Below are 20952 nucleotides of genomic sequence, written 5' to 3' on the forward strand. Positions count from 1 at the left end.
ACTGTCTGCATAGACTAATATCACTGGGTTCATACTTTTTACTTACTCCCTCACTTTCTCATTTGTTCCTTTGTTTACTCATTTTTATTATTGGTTAATCCGAAAACAATTCCAGTGACATCACTGGGTAGAGGTGGAAAGGTACAGACTGTACCTGGCAACACTGTTGTTGGCGGTGACATAAATATGACTGTCTATAAATTTTTTGTTCATTGTTTAAGCAGAAATTTATTTTTTTAATAAAAATATCTCTGTAGTAAATTGTAACAACAAAAACATTTTTTGCAAACCCAGCTTATTTGAATCAGTGTGCCGACAGGGCTAAAAGTTTATGCTAATTGACTTTTTGACCTTCTAATGCACTATGGTCAGAGCCATCATAATCACTCAATTACAATGACGCTTCACATCATGTGGTTTCACCTGCACGCACAACAAGCATCTGCTCTTGTTTTTGTTGCTTCCGGTGTTTTTATAGTCACTGATTTTGTCAACTTTTCTTGTGTTATAACTACAATAGTGTGGTAATAAGTATTTGTGAACCTGTATCAATAACTTTTTTTTTGAAAATGAAGTAGTAATTAAAGGAAAACAAGCAGAATTTTTTTTTTAAAGTTTCCTGCTCATTTACCAATAATGTTCTAACCAATAATGTTGTAATTCAGTGTAGAATGATTTTACAAAACTATTTTGTTGCTAATATTCATGTAATCTAAGAAATATTACATTTAAGAAATTTACAACTCTAGTCATCACATACTATTCTATGGTTAAAATCGATAATAAACATTACTACAGATTTGGTATGGTCTGGTATGGGAGGAGGTCTGTGGGGGCAGGGTGATACCACGAATTACCACAGTGGGTGACAGCAACCTTAGTGATGCTACTGAACAACACTTAGTGTTATTGTTAGATATAAAAGAAAGTGAGGTGTAAGCTTACAGGTAGGAGCTCTGATGGCGTAGCGCCTAAGGCATTTGACTGCTAACCAGAAGGCCGGTGGTTCAAACCTCACTCCTCAGCCACTACTTCTGCAATGATACTGCCTCGGAAACCCAAGGAGAGGTTGCAGCAGTGAGAAGCTTACAGGTCAGTGAAAGGGAGAGACAAGGAAGATGAACCTAGGAACAGATGAATGTAATGCACGTAATATGTGCAATAAGAGAGAAGGACACTTGGGAGCCCATAGCAAAGTCATCTAATTCAGCTGGAAGTGTGCATAAGTTTGGATGTATATGTGTATGGGAAGGTGAGAGGGCCCAATAAAGGATGATTTTCTGGAGGATGTGATATGTAAAGTGAGTTTCAGTAAGTGGAAGTTAGTTATGTTTGTGTGTGTGTGCGTGTGTGTGCATGTGTGTATGTAGGGTGGGGCAGGCAGAGAAGGCATGAGCAAAATTGCAGGTAGAGAATACAACCTAAAAAGATGTAAAGGTGAGTTGACATCATGGGAAATGACAGAACAGGGCAGTAAAAGAGTAAGTTTCCTCCACTGAAGCAACCATAAACTGGCAAAGAATCAACTCTGGCAGCATGAATTTTTTTAAAAAAATATCTAAGTATATAATGTCTACCAGAGAAATACTGACATATGCTACAATGTAGATTAACCTTGAAAACATATGATTAGTGAAAGAAGCTAGACACAAAGCCACATAGTGTATGATTCCATTTATGTGAAATATCATGAGTAGGCAAATCTAGAGAGAAAGAATGCAGGTTTCTGGTTGTCATGGGGCAGAGAGAAATGGGGAGCATCTGCTTAATGACGATGGGATCTTCTTTTAGAGAGATGAAAATGTCTTGGAACTGGACAGAGGTGGTGTTTTTACAACACTGTGAATGCACTAAATGCTATTGTACACTTTAAAGGGATAACTTTCTGCTAAATGAATTTCACCTCAATAAAAACAAAGATGTTTAAAAAAAGATGTGGATGTGAGAAGTAGAAAAATGAGGGGGGGGGTGGACAGCTCCAAACAATTGTGTTGCTGAAACTTAGGTGAAAGGCAAGAAGGAACAAGAAATGGGTCCATGTAACAAGTCTGCGAAGGAAGCAGGACCTACATAGAAGATTTCCGGCAAAGGAAATGTTTGAATATGGATGGGCTATCAAGTCTGCATCAAAAGCCATATTCTTTGGCCATCCTTGGAATCAGTTTCCTTCAGAAAAGGGCCGTACTACTTTAGATGCTAACTGTGTGTTCTGGTTACCTAGTTATCTGCTTAATGACAGTATTGCCTCTAGATATGCTTTCCATTTAGAAGCAATTTAAATGATCTCTATTTGTTTTAAAAAAAGTTGAATAAACTATTGTTTTTTTTGTTATGTGCCATGAAGTTGGACCCTACTCACAGCAACCCCTCCTTGAGTTTCCGAGGCAGTATCACTATGGAAGTAGATTGCTCAACTTTCCTTCTGAGGAGTAGCTGGTGGGTTTGAACCACCAGCCTTTTGATTAGCAGTCAAGTGCCTTAGGCACAATGCTACCAGAGCTCCCTGAATAAACTACAGAAACAATACTGAAACTAACTGTGGGAGGGTAGGATATGGTTGCGTAAAGCAATTTTTGGAATAAACATATGTGCTTTCAGTAAGCATTCTTGTTAACTTGAATGCAAGTTTGTAAAGTTCCTTGATTTCTCTGCTCCATTGAGAAACCACAGATGTTTTCATGTATAGTTTTGGTCTCAGGAAATATTACCTATAGACTTGGCCACTTTTTCAGCTTGAGGTTTGGGCCACAGAGAAGTAAGTCTGTAAGCAGGTAGATGAATTTCGTACTGACAGCTAACTCTTTCTGGTGGTTAATTTTATGAATCACCTTGGCTGCAATGACTCCCAGTGGTTTAGCCAAACACTAATCTAGTTGAAGTTCTGTAATGGAATGTGATCACATTCCGTAATGTAATCTAATGCAACATAATCAATCAATCAGTTGAAATGGGAGTTTTCTTAGGGTGTGTTCCTCCTTCAGACTGTATGTAGATATTTGGCAGAACTTATTCCTGCACTCTTCCCATCACCTAACCTAAGGATCTTGGGACACAAAGCTGCAGAAGTGTCCAGCCTACTGCCTGACCCACGGATTTTGGACTTGTCAGACACCCTTCCCCAGATCATGTGAGCCAATCCTTTGAAGTAAATCCATCTTTCTGTCTGTCATTTATCATCTATCTACCATCTGTATATACTGGTTCTACTTCTCTGGAGAACCTTGACACAAGTGGAGTTGATTATGCTGGTGTAGCTGCTAACGTATGAAGGCCCTTTTCCTCTCTGGCTACGTGAACTACAGGATTCTCTTTCAGATGGTGAGGCTATTAAATCTTGCCTTATTAAATCTTTTTTCTTCAGCAGGGACAAATTGGCAACCAGTTGGAAATATGTATGTTCTTTACAAATCTCAGTGGGAGTGAAGTATCAGCTATAACTGATACTACATATAGAAACAATTTCAGTGCTATTTCTTTCAAACTATAAACTGAGAACCCTTAAAGGGTAAATAGAAATCTTATGGCCTCCAACAAAATAACGATGTGTGGTATACTTATGTTACACTGTTGTTCTGAACATCAAAGTATGCTCAAATACTGGAGGAATGAGATGGTCTTGTCCCTTGATTATTTATGGTTTCAAGTAAGATGTAGAGAAAAATGCAAGAGTTGCTTCCTACTTGTGTTATCAATCCTATTCACTCAAGCAGAGATGAATTCTCCAGAAGAGTTATCTATATTGGTCAAATTCACTTTTATTTAAATTTTTAAAAAATCACAAAATCCACTGGTTGAATCATTAACCTCTAAGAATGTCTGCCCTTTCTGATTTTGTATTTAGGGGTACATTTTCACATTTTCTCATGAGCATTACTAGATCACCTATGAAAAAGTTTTTTGTTTCTTTTCTTTCTAAAACTACCTGGAAATGTCTGTTTGCCAAAGGCATAACTTCCTTTCCTGGGGATTGATGTAGGAGAATCCTACCTAGAACAGGTCAGGGAGAAACTCATCCTATGTGCTTTCCCCTGTAGCCAAAAATAGAGAGAAAGTATAGACACAGGTGGAGAAAGGATAAAATGAGTTTCATCATGAGAATTAAAAGTAAAAGTAACAACAACAACAATAATAAAGCATGATGTGCAGCCAAGGGGTCATGACATGGACCTCCTCTTGTATCAAACCATTCAGAATCCTTAGGAGGGTTTTTCTGTGTGTATGTTAATTTTACTCATATATTGTAATTCCTATATATTTGCTGAGTATATGGCAATAATAGTGACATAAACAACTAGCAAAATTAAAATTATACCTTTAAATTACAATATCATACACACAGCCTAAATATATTTACATTTACATTGTTTCATGTGGTTAAACTGAAAATTCAGTAAGAAAACAATAGAATTTGAAGTAAAAATGATTAAGAACTATATCAAAATTATGCTCATTTTAATGTTAAACTTTACCATTACACAAGCTACATTAATAGATTTGGTTTGCATAATCAATAACAATCCAAGTAATGTAGAAATTGTAGACAAATGCATATGATAAAATATTCATAAATGCAATGACACCATAAAAATAAACAGGAACAAATGCACAAGCATTTCAGCGCTTAGTGAACATCTCCATTTCCTTTCCTGGGTTTCAAAGCTGCATACTTGTGAATTACTTCATCAGAATCAGTGCCTCTCACCAACTGACTTTCAATGGATAGTATCACAAGACTGGAAACCTTTGACTGTCCTATGGTAGATTGCAAATGGTTCTTTATAAGTTTCAATTTTGAAAACCTCCTCTCACATGAAGCCACAGACACATAGATCATCAGACCTAATTGCAGCCTTAGTGAAAAGGTTGGGAGAGACTCTATGAAGTTCCTTTCATCTATGAATATCAAAATGTCTAATGTTGCCCAGTCTTTGGTTTCTTCCAGACCAATCTCTGCTGCTTTCAGATGCCTTCTCAGCCTTGGCTTTTCTGTTAGAAGCTCAATCTCAGATACCCCATCATAAAACATAGTCAATTTTGGAATGCATATCTTAACTCTCCTTTAGTGGTAGATATGAGACTCTTTGCTTGAACAGCTTCAAGTGTGGCTGCTACTTACTTGATAGCTCTTCATCTTATCTGGAGTTCAGAATCAAAGTGATCAATGCACTCAAGCATCACCCTCTTGTTTTCTTCTTGCAAAGTGAGTCCAGCATCACTTGCCTGCTCCCCATCCCTGCCATCCTCTTCTTCAACTTGGCTTGTCTCTCTACTGCGATTCCACATTTGTCTGGTTTTAAAAGTGCAGAAGTGCAGGTAGCATAGAAAAGTGAAGTCACAGACAGTAGGCCAAAGACTTTGTGCTGCTCTTCATGTCCAAATTTTCATGTGGATCACAAAGATCAATCACTGCCACAAACTTATCAAATATTCTTTAAGTTTAAACTTAACTGCAGCATGATAAGCACTGCACTGTGCAGTTGATAGCATTTGCCCTCCAGTATGGTCAATTAACACATCCCATGGGTGGGTGGGAGTGGCAAAAAAAGAAAACATTGTCTCAATAGTTCCAAAAAATGTCACACACAATGCATTTTCAGCAAAAGAGTGCTGACTGCACAAGTGACGCAAATGGTCCACACACTCATTAAAAACACCTTTCTTGTTTTTTCCCCGAAGAATGGTTCATACACTTCCATGGATTCCAGCCATAGGGGCAGCATTATTGTAACCTTGAGTGCAACACATTGTTATGTTCAGTCCATCACTTTCCAATTTTTTAAGAATATCAGAACTGAGGTCAGTAGCTCTTTTTTGCCACTTTAAAAGGAAAAATCCTAGAAAGATTTTTTTTCACTTCAGCTTCCTATTGGTGATTTTTACATATCTGATTACTTTGGACATCTGGTCAGTGTGTGATATATCATGTGTGCCGTCAAACACAATCCCAAAGTACTTGAAGGACTTTATGTCCGTGACAAGCTATTCCTTCACATGATTTTCCAGGGCACTTATAAACTCATTCTGAGGTTTTGGTGCAAGATAAGAGACTGTTACATTAACTTTTCATGTGTTCCACTTTTAGCTCATGAATTGCTCTTTCAGCACTGGATCGTATTTTGAAAGCACCTCAATCATTTCAAGAAAGTTCCCTTTATTCAATGAATTTTCATCTGCTTGTGGCCACAGAATGCCAGATTCTGCTTGGCAAGAAAACAACGTGAGATCAAACAGTCAGTGCAAGATGCCCCTCTGCTTTTTCTTCTCCATTTCCATCAAAGCAATAGTTTTGGCATCAGTGGTTTTGTGCAGCCTTCATTCTGCTCCCAATGTTTTCCACTTTTCAAGGCAACATAGGTGCTCTTAGGTGTCTCATAGTTATGTACTTTCTGGCTCAGTTTCCACCACTTCTGAAACACAATCACAAATATGGATGTCATATCTGTAGCAATAACAGCAAACAGTCAACAGCAAAAACAGTATAAATACTCACTGATGAGTGAGTTATCCATCCATAACTGCAGAATTTTGTTGCAATTTGGCATCACCTTGTAAAACCCCTCTTTTGAAAGCTGGCACACATCTCCCTTTGCTTTTGCATCTTGACTTGCTACAACACTGAATGGCCCATCTTTGTTCTGGACAGAAACGCATCCCCTTTTGATGATTTCAACCTGCGATGTAGAACTGTTACTACTCAGAAAGAAACACCACACAAAATTTGCAAATCTATCTCTTTAATATCCCTCATCTCATTTACTGTAACGTGGTGAGAGTCACTTTCAGCACTCTCTTCTGTTTCAAATTCTGCTGTTTCCACTCTTTGTTCTGCAGAATGCATGCTAGCACCAGAAGAATCAACTTTATCAACTGGAGACTGAGGAGCAGTGTCTTCTGATGAACCCTGGCTGTCATTTGGTCTTTTAGCATATTGAAGCATTGATCCAGCAAGTGTTTTGAGTGATTTAATTCTTGCCTCTTTTGCTTTCCTTTGCTGGCATTTACTTGACCTCATTGATTTATGCACTCCATGTGGCATGATAGAATATCCCTGCACAATAAAAAAAGATAAATTAGCAATATTTGAAAAAAAAATGTAAATCTGCTAGATATTTTAGTACTATCAAATGTAAATTTTAATGTGTCACTATTTTTAAACCATAATTCAAAGCTGAAAATGTCATTAAAATCAGATATATATTTGTATGACAGTGATGTTTCTAAAGAAAATTTTAAAAAGACTAAAATAAAAAAAAACTAAATTTAAGATTTAAGTTATATTTCTAAACACCAATCAAGAAACATAACATTTCCCCTACTTCATGTTTTAAACTGTCACTTTGTCTACTTAGTTATCAGTTATATAATCAATAATTGTTATGCATATAAATTTATTATCAACTTATATCATAGAATAACATGATATAGTTGTAAATCACTTAAATGTATTATTTGTCAGATTATATGAATACTGACAACAAAATTGTTTTGTGAAACCTTTCTACATTGAATTATATTATTAGTTAAATTATTAGTAAGAGTGGAAACCTTTATGATTTTCCTTTAATTTTTATTTCTTTCTCACAAAAAGTTATTGATATAGGGTCACAATACTAATTATCACAATATTGAAGCTAAGACACCAGAGAATTTGACAAAGTCAGTGACCACAAAAACACCCACAGCAAGAAAGGCGTGCACGTGCAGATAAAACCACTTGATTCAAAGTGCCATTGTGATTGGGTAATAATGCTAACTGTGACTGGAGTACCTTAAAAGGTTCAAAAAGTAAATAAGCACAGAGTTTTAGCTTTATAGGTATATTGATGCATGTAAGCTGGGTTTGCAAAAAAAAAAAAAAAAAAGTTTTTGTTGTTACAACTAACTATAGGGATTTTTTAAAAAATAAAAAATAGTAAATTTCTACTTTAACACTGAACAAAAATTTTATGGACAGTCACTTTGGTGCACACCCTCTGACAGTGTCACCCCATGTGGTCCACACCCCTTGCAGTCCCCTAATGATACTACTAAGCCTAAGCTATTTCCTTCAACCAAGTTCTCAATGTGCACCTTCAAGAAATCTTTACCTATATATTCACCACCATTCCTCACAACTTCCTCATAATAAACAAAAGACTACTAATTTTCCACCTTAAAGAATGCAAGGCTCAGGAAAATTTTCTTGCCTTTTCCAGTGTCAGTGCAAAATATGGTAAAATGCAATCCAATTATGCCTTTGGCTTTCCCAAGGAAAGATGTTTTGATGTGAACCTGACCCTTGTGACAAATCACACTGAAAGGGTGCACTTTAAGGAGAATGTTTTTGGCTGGGGATATATAAGCCTGCAAGTACTTGCAGGGGTTGATGAAGGCTGCAACCCAGTGACTAGAGACTGCTTCATAAGGGTGTATTTCAACATTGTGAACGTCATTCTTATTATGTGACAAGATGACAAATACTGTCCAATGAACCACAGCATATAAAAGGGGAAAATAATGTTTTCTCACCTTGGGAGGGCTTGAGAGGTCCATCTAGCTGCAGACTTTGGCTTATATTATTTAGCCAAGAAGGTTTTCAACCTGGATATGGGTTCAAAGGGCAGAAGTTTAACTAAGAAGGAGGTTGAGATAGAAATAGAAATAAGAGTTTAACAAGATGCCAGCCTGAGGTTTGATGAAATATTGTAAATATAAACTTTAAAAAAGAATTCTGTTGGCCTCCCTTCTTTACATCATCATTTTGACTTGGTGAAAATGTTTTGGACAGTTAAAGTAAAGCCTTGGAAAATATAAGAAAGTGAAGGAGTGCTCTAACCAATATAGTCCTCTACTTGCAAACTGATAATATATGTATATTTAAATTTCTTCAAGATGCAACTAGATAAAAACCTTACCATCTGTATGATCAACAGGCATTTTCTTAAGTCCTCATCACTTGTAGATGCAGGCACACATAACAAATGTGCTATCAATCAATCGAGTTGTTGCCTCATACATGCAAACGTTACTGACCATGTCTCTCTGCATTTTTACAACAATAAGAAAAAAAGAAATGAAAACAAAACAAAGTTCTGTGGTCTTTAAGAAAGAGCACTGGTAGCACAGTGGTTAAGCACTCAACTGCAAACCAAAAGGTCAACAGTTCAAACCCACAAGTTTCTCCATAAGAAAAAAGATGTGGCAGTCTGCTTCTGTAAAGATTATAGTCTTGGAAATCCTATGGGGAGTTCTATTCTGTCTTACAGGGTCGCTATAGGATCCCTATGAGTTAGAATAGACTAAGTGACAACGAGTTTGGATATTTGGTTTTATGCTCTTTAAAAATGATGTTGGAATGCACTACTTAAGCTCCTAGGGCACATCCACCACTGAAGATAATTTACAACAGAAAAATATTCATATTTGTAGAATGATCAGATTTTAGTTGCTAGTAGTGACGGGAGGATGACAGGGAACACTAATGGCCTCATCTTGTAATTCTAGGAGTAAAAGGAAGTTTTTCTAAGGGGTGAGAACAAAGAAATGACCATCAAAAAGTATTTCTTTTTGTGTGAAACCCTTCTTTTGACTTTTTACTAAGTGGTCTCAAACAATATTTGTCCTTTTGTAATTGACTAATTTCACTTAGCATTATATCCTCTTGGTTCATCCATGTTACGAGATGTTTTGCAGATTCATCATTTTTTATTAACATAGCCTAGTATTCCATTGTATGCATGTATTTCAGAGGATTGGTTTTTGTCTATATATTTGTAGAAAATTAATCTGTCTTCAGATCTTCCTTTGTATATAGGTCTTACATTGTTACATTGCTGGTTCTGTACTAGTTTCTCACTGTAAGTATTAAAATATATGAACTTGTTTGGGATTCCAAGGCTACAAACCAAAGGCCCAAAGAAGCACCAAGTTCGTAGCCTCTGGAATTCCACTGCCAGGTTCATATTGTCCATCTATCATCTCTTAACTAACTGACCTTTGGATGTGTCACTTAGCCGCTCTCTCTCTTTTTTCAGGTCCACACATTAATTTTGTGTATGTATCACTTACATTTCTTTTAATCTGTAACAGCTCCTCCTTTCCCGTATTTTTTCCATGTCATTTATATACTGAAGAAATGGAGTCCTTTGTCCTATAGAATTTCTCACATTCTAGATGTGGTTTATTTCTGTGGATTTCCTGTAAACTGGTAGTTAGATCCAGATACTTGATTAAATTCAGGTTTAGTCATTTCCAGCAAGAATATTTCTTAGGGAGTGTTGTTGTGTATTTCCTATTGCATCATATGAGGAGACTCATGGCATATTTGTGGTTCATAGCTAACATCCTTGTTAAATGAATGCTCTTCTTTTTTTTTTTTTTTTTAACTCTCTACCTCCTCTCCTACCCTTAGTAACCATTAAATTAAAGAATATTTCTTTTTGTATGAAACCTTTCTCTTACCTTTTTAAGATAGAAGTCTCACATAATATTTATCTTTTTGCAATTAACTAATTTCATTAGCATAATATCCTCTAGGTTCATCTATGTTGTGAGATATTTTGCAGATTCATCCTTGTTTTTTAACCTAGCATAATATTGTGTTGTGTGTATTATCATAGTATTTTGATCCATTCCTCTGTTGATGGGTACTTAACCTCTCTGAACCTCAGTTTCTGCAGCTATAGAAAGGGGACAGTAATAGGCACTATACCTAATAGGACAGGAGTGAGGATTAATTGGACTAATGCATGTACAGCTCTTAGCTCAGTATGTGTCACATAATGATCACTCAATGAATAGATAGATGATAGATCATAGATAAGGAGCTCTGGTAGCGTAGTGCCTAACGCACTTGACTGCTAACCAGAAGGCTGGTGGTTCAAACCCAGCAGCCACTCCTTGGAAGGAAGGTTGGGCAATCTACTTCCATAGTGATACTGCCTCGGAAACCCAAGGAGGGGTCTCTATGAGTCGGGTCTGACTCAACGGCACATAACAACAACAGATCATAGATAGATAGATAGATCGCTGCTATCCAGTCAACTCATGTCTAGCTCATGGTGACCTTATGTAAACAGAACAAATTGTTGGCAAGTCCTGATCATCCCCATGATTACTGGCACGTTTGAGTCCAGTAACGACCCAGTCCTTCTCACCAAGGGCCTTCTTCACCCTCACTAGCCCTCTGCTTCACTGAACGGGATGTCCTCCTCTAGCCACTGTTCCCTCCAAAGCCAAAAAAACAGAAAATATTCTGTGCAATTGATAAGATTTTCATTGACCCATCTTTAGAACACCAGGCCTTCCTTCCTATTCTGCATTAGTGAGGAAGCTCTGCTGAAACCTGTCTGCCATTGGTGATCCTCCTGGTATTTGAAATGCCAGTGGCGTAACTTCTAGCATCAAAGCAAGGTGTGAGCAACCACAGTACATTGCAAACTGATGGACCAGTGGTAGGCTCAGTGTATGCTAACCACCGTTTGGGAATGTGGCAAAAGTAATCTGTGGGAATGTAGTTCTTGGTAAAACAGTGCTTTATCCATGTGAATTAAATAAAACCAACTTGATTAAGGGCCTGATTACCTGGTTTCCACATTTTCCTTTGCTTTGCCTTTAATGTGTTCTTTTTCCATCATTACATGATTTTCAACACCAATCCAAGGCAGAATAATAGTTCTGTTGGAGGGGAGGCAGAGGCAGAGTGAGAAGTACTGAGCTCCTCATGAAGAATGAAAAAAAAAAAAAATCAATCATGGAATGCTTAGTAGGGAAATTGTTGCTTGAAATAACATTTTTTATATTATATAAAATATCAATTATGATTTTCTTGGTCATAATTAGTATGGAGCATTAAGGAGTGAAGTTCATCTGGGCACCTTTTTAGAGAGGCATGCATGTGCATATGCCTAAGCCTCTGTGCACATACACGAATGTGTGGACATGCACACACACACAATTTCTTTTTGACATTAGTCCCCTTATACTTACAATAAATTCTGCCCTCAATTCTGCATGACATTGCTGACAAAAGGACACAGTTGTTAGATAAGTGTTTGAGGCACTGACAGCAGCCCTGGGCTCAAGCATTGATTTGCTGGTGTTCTGCCATCCTCTATAAAGTCAAGATCATGTCCTCTGCATCAATGATAGAGAAATTTTCAAAGAAGGGGTTGGTTAAAAATGAGCATTTTAGTAAAAAATACTTGCTATTCCTCTGTCACTGCCTCACTGCCTGAGATAGGAAGATGTGGAGTCAATTTAGTGAGCTTCAACTGCTGCTGACTTTGGAAGCAATAATATACTCGTGTCTCTTTGGATGCATATTGAAAAGGGAGCTATCTAGAGGGCTGCAATTTTGCAGATTGCATCCTGATCAGACTTCCAAACACAGAACCTGAAAGCCGGGAGAGGTAAATCCCCCTATCTTGGAAGACCTGTGCTTTAAGGACTTCCCATTTTATACTTAAAACATATGCAGGAGGGTCTGCATTTTCTTTTTTCTTTTTTTTTTTTTTTTTGGTCAAGCTTGTCACCAGAAAGATGTTTGAAAAGGACTACATTTTATTGGGAAGCAATTCAGCAACTGCCTTACAGGGAAATATCAAAGACATCAGACAGGCCTTATGTTCCCTACATTTTATACACCATGACTTAATGTCTAAAACTTGCATTCTAAAGTCAATATTTGACAGGGAGGGATTGAAGTACTGGAGATGAGGAGTAGCTGTGGATGGAACAGTAAAGATAAATGGTTTCCTCTTCACCATTTGTGCAAAGCTGACTTTTGGCGGGGCAGTACTGAGTGATCTTCAGGCAATGGGAATAGAAGGCCACTGAACGGGGCCAATTAAAGTGAGCATTGAATTTAAAGGATATAAGTGACTGAGGTAAAGTTAAATATCAGTTGCCAATGTGTCAATTCCAACTCATGACGGTCTCATGTGTATCAGAGTACATACCAGGATATAACAGATAGGTTAAAAAAAGGCATATAACATACAGATGAGGGCCCATCTTCCTACAGTTTTCAGTGGTTGAATTTTTTTGCAAGTAGATCAGCAGTCCCTTCTTCTGAATTGTCTCTGGGTGGACTTGAACTTTTAGCAGAAGAGCACATTAACATTTTGTACCACCCAGGGACTCCGGAAGTAAAGATAGCTGCCTCCAGTCTATGAGAAAACTTTAGAAAAACACTTCCCCCCACCCCATGCAACTGACACCTTGCCACAACCACACAATGATTTTTCTTCCAGTAGGAATTTGATACAATATGATATGTTATTGTAGTTAGGTAACATTGAGTCCGCTCCAGCTCATAGCAACCCTGTGTTCAACAGAATTAAACACTGCCTAGTCCTGTGCCAGCCTCACAATCCTTGCTCTACCTGAGCCCCTCGTGGCAGCCACTGTTTCAACCCATCTCATTAAAGGCCTTCCCCTTTTTCGTTGACCCTCCACTTTACCAAGCATGCATGATATGCTTCATTAGGGAATGATCCCTTCTGACAACATGACCAAAGTAGGTGAGACAAAGTCTTGCCATTTTCGCTTCCAAGGAGCATTCTGGCTGCACTTCTTCCAGGTTTCTAAGTCATCTGGCAGTCCATGGTACTTTCAGCATTCTTCACCAACACCACAAGTTAAAAGCATCAACTCTTCTTTTGTCTTCCTTATTCATTTGTCCAGCTTTCACATGTATGTGAGGTGATTGAAAATACCATGGCTTAGGTTAGGCACACTCACTCTTCAGAGAGACATTTTTGCTCTTCAGCACTTAAAAGAGGTCTTTTGCAGTAGATTTCCCCACTGAAATATGTTGTCTGAGTTTTTGACTGCTGCTTCCGTTGGTGTTGATGGTGAAAACAAAAAATAAGAAATCTTTGACAACTTCAATCATTTCTCCATTTATCGTGATACTGCTTATTGGTCCAGTTGTGAGGATTTTTGTTTTCTTTATATTGAGGTTTAATCCATAATGCAGACTGTAGTCTTTAATCTTCATCAGTAAGTGCTTTAAGTTATCTTCACTTTCAGCAAGCAAGGTTGAGTTGTCTGCATATTGCAGGTTGTTAATGAGTCTTCCTCCAATCCTGATGCCATGTTCTTCTTCATATAATCCAGTTTCTTGGATTATTTACTCAGCATGCAGATTGAATAAGTATGGTGAAAGGATAGAACCCTGACACATTCCATTGTGTGTCCCTGATTTTAAACCATGCAGTATCCCCCTGTTCTGTTCAAACAACAGCCTCCTGGTCTATGTATAGGTTCCTCAAGACCACAATTAAGTTTTCTGGAATTCCTGTTCTTCTCAATGTTATCCAAAATTTGTTGTGATCCACACAGTTTAATGTTCTTGCATAGTCAATAAGATAAAAGTAAACATCCTTGCTTTCAGCCAAGATCCATCTGACATCAGCAATGATATCCCTCCTTCCACACCCTCTTCTGAATCCAGCTTGAATTTCAGGAAGTTCCCAGTCAATACATTGCTGCAACTGTTTTTGAATTATCTTCAGCCAAATTTTATTTTGTGTGATATTAATGATATTATTTGATAACTTCCACATTTCTTTGGAATGTGTACAAATATGGATCTTTTCCAGTCAGTTGGCTAAGTGGCTGTCTTCCAAATTTCTTGGCATAGACAAGTGTCTCCAGTGCAGCATCTGTTTGTTGAAACATGTCAATAGGAATTCCATCAATTTCTGGAGCCTTATTCTTTACCAATTCCTTCAGTGCAGCTTCAAATTTTTCCTTCAATTCTATTGGTTCTTGCTCACATGCTACCTCCTGAAACAGTTGAACACTGCCCAATTCTCTTTTGGTATGGTGACTCTGTGTATTCCTTCTATCTTCTTTTGATGTTTCCTGCATCATTCAATATTTTGTCTATAGAATCTTTCAATATTGTAACTCGGGGCTAGAATTTTTTCTTCAGTTCTTTCAGCTTGAGAAATGCTAAGCGTGTTCTTCCCTTTTGGTTTTCTGACTCCAGATCTTTGCACATATCATTATAATAATTGACTTTGTCTTCTTGAGTTACTCTTTGAAATCTTCTGTTCAGCTCTTTTATCTTGTCATCTCGTCTCCATTCAAGAGCAAATTTCAGAGTCTCTTATGACATCCATTTTGCTCTTTTGTTGCTTTTTTAGTGAACTTTTGCTTTCTTCATGTATGATGTTCTTGATGTCATCCCACAATTCATCTGGTTTTTTGTTCTTTAGTGTTCATTGAGTCAAATCCATTCTTCAGATGGCCTCTAAATTCAAGTGGGATATAATGTAGGTCATATTTTGGCTCTCATGGATTTGTTTTAATTGTCTTCAGCTTCAGCTTGAAGTTGAATATGAGCAGTTGATGGATGTTCCACTGTCAGCTCCTGGCCTTATTTTGGCTGTATATATTGAGCTTCTCCATCGCTGCTTTGGACAAAAGTTGTTAATCTGATTCCTGTGTATTCCATCTGGTGAAGTCCACGTGTATAGCCCCTCATCCTCCCTGCTCCTCACTTCCAGCATCCATGAGCTTCAGAACAAAGCATTACACCTCTCTTTCTAAAGCCTCATGGTTTAGCCTAATGATTGTTGTTGTTGTTGTTATGTGCCATCAAGTCAGCCTTGACTCATAGCGACCCCTCCTTGGGTTCCCAAGGCAGTATCCTATGGAAGTATATTGCCCAACCTTTCTTCCGAGGAGTTGCTGGTGGATTTGAATTACCAGCCTTCTGGTTAACAGTCAAGTGCGTTAGGCATTATGCTACGGTTAAAGAGATACAATTCCAGGCTAACTATTCTGACTACTCCCTCTTCAGGTGGGAAAATTTGCTTGTACTCCATGCAGTGACATATACAATCCCTGGAATATAAAACCAGGTGAGAAAGATCCCCTGTGTCTTTTGTCCACCTTGCAAAGAGAGAGGGCACCCTGAGAAGTCACTGTGTACGTGTCTTGTATGTATGATTTGATCAGGATAAATGGACACACCACCAATGGAGTGGTTGGTACACTGAGTGGAATATTCATCTCAGTACTCTGGTGGCCACTTGGGGTGTGGAGAGAGCCTTTATGGCAACCTGTATGTGTAATACAGTATGAAAAGTCTCAGTTTTATTTTAGGCAGGATATTTTAATATGAAGTATTGTTTCTCTGAGGTTTATAATGGTAAGATTTGCCTTAGTCTTGATGTAATTTCCCATGTATTATTTTTAAAATTCTAGAATTTCTACTTAAACATTTCTAGAAAACAAAATTTTATCAATTTATTACATTTTCCCATAGATTGACACTGTTTGAGATGAAATACTGGATTATGATAGCTGTCATTATAGAGAGATATGATAACAAGGGAAAGAGGATCTACACTCTCTTGGTGGATTAGCTACTTAATAGTACTGCTTCTCTAGACTGGATCCTGTGATCCATCACAAAACATTTTGCTCTTCTCTATTGAACTCTTCTCTACCTCATGTTCATCATAGTAGACTTCATTGTCTCTGTTACATGGTTCCAGCAAAACTCTAATCAGCTTTTTAAACCTAGATTCCTTCTGTAGAAAGTGCTACCAGAGAAAAAGCACAGGATTGTATGGATGTATGGTCCAAAAATTCATGGTCTCCACCATCATCTGGGCCTTCCATGTCCACCTGGGATGCCTCTGTGTGTTCCTAGCCAGCACCCTCACCCATTCTACCATTGCATCTTGTAGTGACAGAGATATTCACAGTCAGACTCAGACAATTTTCAAATGACATTGGAAAGAATATAGAATCTACATTAACCAAAAAACAAACCCACTGCCATCAAGTCAAATCTGACTCATAGTGACCCCGACTCTGTTTCCAAGGGTGTGAATCTTTACGGAAGTAGATTGACTCATTTCCCTCTTATGTATCAGCTGGTGGGTTTGAACCTCCAACCTCCTGGTTTGCAGCCAAATGCCTTACCCACTATACCACCAGAACTCCTTAGAATCTATATTAGGTGATTTCAATCATAAAATACCCAATTTTGGAGGGGGTGGAGGTGGGGATGGGGACACTAGTAATAATAGTAGACTGTGTTAAGATCAAATTCTGCCCCCAATAAAATACAGCAGAGTAACAATTTTGTCCTCATTCTATCATGAATTGCATATTAAAATAAACAATAGATGTCAATAGAAAATTATTGAGTACCTAGCTGTTGCATGAAAGTATCTGTTTATGATGTTTAAAGATTGGCTATGGTTTAGACAAGGGGTTCCGGTGACTCTACAGTTAAAGCATTGGGCTGCTAATCAAAAGGTCAGTGGTTGGAACCCACCAACTGTTCGATGGGAGAGAGATGAAACAGTCTGCTTCCATAAAGATTTATTGCTTTGGAAACCCTATGGGGCAGTTCCACTCTGTCCTATACAGGGTCACTATGAGTTGGAATTGACCCGAGGCAGTGGGTTTTGGTGGGTGTGGTTTGGACTTGAAGTTTCTTTAGTGGGGAGAGCTTATTATTGTTTGCCTTTATAAACAGTAATGTGTGGAAGAGAGTGAATACAGTTGACCTGTTTAAACACAGACACTCTGGGTTCCTTTTCTTTCACTGATGGACAACAGAGAAAAATTACATTCTACTGCTAGCAGTTGAGGTTTCATGGCTGTCCCCCACCCACCCACGAACCATTAATAACTTTTGGTAAGATTGCATAATTTATAGTATCAATTTTGAATGCATAATGTAATACTGTATACTGAAGGGTAGTTAGTCTTTTTTCAAATAGGTTACCCAAAATGAAATAAATATCTAGATTAAATTTCCATACTAGGGAGAGAAAAATGAAACAATTTGCTGACTTGCAAAAATATGTAATAGATATTGTGGAGACAATCTGAATCCTAAAAAATAACCTCATTGTTCTGGTCATTTTTACATGGTTTTGTTCAAAAAGTAATTCCTAAGAAAAAAAATTGCAGCAATAGTCAAACAAAATAATTATTTTTAATAAAATGAGTTGAAATAATATCTATCTAAATATGAATGAAATTAGACAAAATTAGCTTGAGAACTTGCAGTATAATCTAAGAAAGTGGTCAGATTTCCTTTTGCTGTCTCAGACTTTGTGAATGAAATATCGCTTTAAACACATGGAGCCAGACCTGGGAAAATTTTGCTTAATTTTTATATTTGGATCTAAGCTTTATTCTAAGGAAAACATACTGGAGACTTATTTATATTTCTCGACACTTGTTTGTAGTTCTAGAGATGCATTTGTAGATTTTCTGCCATCATAAGAAATACAACTCATTTTTTATATTGGGAAGAATCTGTTCAAATGACTATATTTTTTCCCAAACCACCATTTGTTCCTTTCTTTCCTACTGTAAGTAATATTATTTAGTCCTCCTTTTGCTATTATTATTATTATTATATTTTCAATAGATACAAACCCCTTATTTTGCTACACTTTTGTCTTCCTAAGAAACTATCAAACTTTCTGTGGAACTGGTGCTAGATCCTGTGGGAATCCCAAATAGAATTTTAATTTCCTCTGGGCACTGGGTACCATTTGTTGTTATTCCTCAGAAATGATACTATTTTCGTTATGGTAATAGGATTAGGTTCATCAGACCATGTGTTGTCTTCCTAAGTGTAACCTCACTTCCTCCTCACTTTAAAAAGAAACAATTTAAGCATAGACAGTGGTGAAATTAAAAGATGGATACTGACGACTTTTAGATGCTCTTAAAAATATATATATGTCAAAATCATTAGGGCAATCTGATTTGTAAATGTAACAGATTTGATGATGTATAGAAATCAATCACTCCACAAACTTCTCTTTGGAGACACTTAATGGTTTTTTGAGTTTGTCTTCAGTACATATATATTTTTACTTTCAAAACGTACTTTCCACATAGTAAATGTTTTAACATTTCCATTTAATTAGTAGATGCTCTCTAATTTGCAGAACAATTTTGCCTAGATTGTTTATTTAGTGTGACTTATAAAAATTATAAATCATAAATTATTTGGTAACTTACGATGTTTTCTATTACTTTGTAAATAATACCAACTTAATAATAATGATTAATACTCCTTTTAGTTGGGATGCTGGGGAAAAATGTTGATTTCATCTGACTTTTTTTATTCTTTTCTTAAACAGCAGATTTTTTAACAAAGCTTAGCAATGTGTGTGATAAGTGTTCTTCTCTACAAATTAACTAGATTTCTAAATTTAGAAATTCTTGTTAACATGAATAAAATATTCCTTCATTTTCCCCCTGATTTTGTTTAGGTTATGCACAAGATAAAGGGACTTACACACTGGAGCCACAGAAATCATACATAACTTTGATAAGCTTCGTAATGCTAATGCTGTTTTGATAGAGAAAACCACATGTAATGCAAATAGCAGCCTCTGCTCTGCAGTACAGGTGTGTAATAAGCACATATAATTAAACCAAAGATACATAATGGTTTGTTGTTGGATACGCATTTACAACAGCTGACTACGCTCTTAATGTGTGGTTCATGAGTTAGGTAATTTTCTTATGTCTCCACTTCTTGAGCAGAATATTCCTCATGGACTCATATTCAAAATGATTCTGTGCCTTTTACACAGTAGATTCCCACTGCTGCCTGTAATTTAGCGTTGATGCCATATCAGCATTACCTAAAGATGATTAAAAAGAGCATGTAAATTCACAAACAAGTCATTTTATTCTTCAACTTAAGTAATTTAGAAATGCCCCCCAAAAGGAAAGTTATCAAAATGTAAGCCTTTCGACACGGTTTCCATCTTGGTGAAATACATCAACCGTGCATTTAATCACTGTTATGCATAAAATATGGTTTATGGCTCGGCTCTATATATCACATAAAGTTCTTTGTATATTGTGAATCTGTGTCCTTTAAATAGCATAAAGCAAACATGAAAAACTGGTACAGGTTTTTAAGAAATCAGTACAGAAACAGGCAGCAATCCAAAAACTATTTTCAGTTATTTCTAAATTATTTTTAAATCCTTCCATAGGGATTCATTTATAAAAAAAAATTAAAACACATATACACACAGTCTTTTGGATTTGGGATTGGCAAATTAAAGAAAAGAATGATGAGTCTGTATAAACAGTATGTAAATTCCTTTGTTTTAAACACTTGTAATCCTTTTTCCACTTTATCATGATACTATAAAACGTCATGATACTGTGAGACATATTATCATATGTGCCCAACCTAGATGATACATAGTGCCTCTTACCAGGAGTGGTCACAAGAGTTTGTTTACTGAGGTTGATAATGTAGAGAAAAATAGATTTTTTTTTCATCAAAAGGTTATATTTTACACATGTATTGAACTATAGTAAGTGGTAAGAATGGTTAGGATAATGCCCAAGCTCCATAGCATTTTCCCATAAATTACTGGAAAGGTGCCATTAATCATTGTATTCAAATGCTGTGCATCACCTGTTTAATTCAGTTGGTTCTGATTTACACATCATATCAAAAGATGAAAAAGAAATGGAATTTTAAAGTTTTACTTTCTAATTACTTATACACCTTATCTCTTTCTATTCACATCCCAGAATTCCAGTGTCAGGGAGTCAATTCCGACTTATAGAGACCCTATAGGGAGCTCTGGCGGTGTAGTGCCTAAAGCATTTGACTGCTAACCAGAAGGCTGGAGGTTCAAACTCACCAGCCACTCCTGGGAAGGAATATTGGGCAATCTACTTCCATAGTGATACTGCCTCGGAAACCCAAGGAGGGGTTGACTCATAGGCAGTGAGTTTTCTTTGCTTTGGTTTGATAGGGCAAGGTAATACTGCCCCAGAGAGTTTCAAGGTTGTAAATCTTCATGGAAGCAGACTGCCTCAGCTTTTCTCCTGTGGTGGTGGGTTCGAACCACTGACCTTTCGGTTAGCAGCTGAATGCTTTAACCACTGTGCCACTAGAGTTCTTTCTTCTCTGAACAGGAACCAAATGATCAGTCTCAT

Source organism: Orycteropus afer, unplaced genomic scaffold, assembly GCF_000298275.1.
Source record: "Orycteropus afer afer isolate SDZICR_OR568_19922 unplaced genomic scaffold, OryAfe1.0 scaffold00008, whole genome shotgun sequence".
NCBI lineage: Eukaryota > Metazoa > Chordata > Mammalia > Tubulidentata > Orycteropodidae > Orycteropus > Orycteropus afer.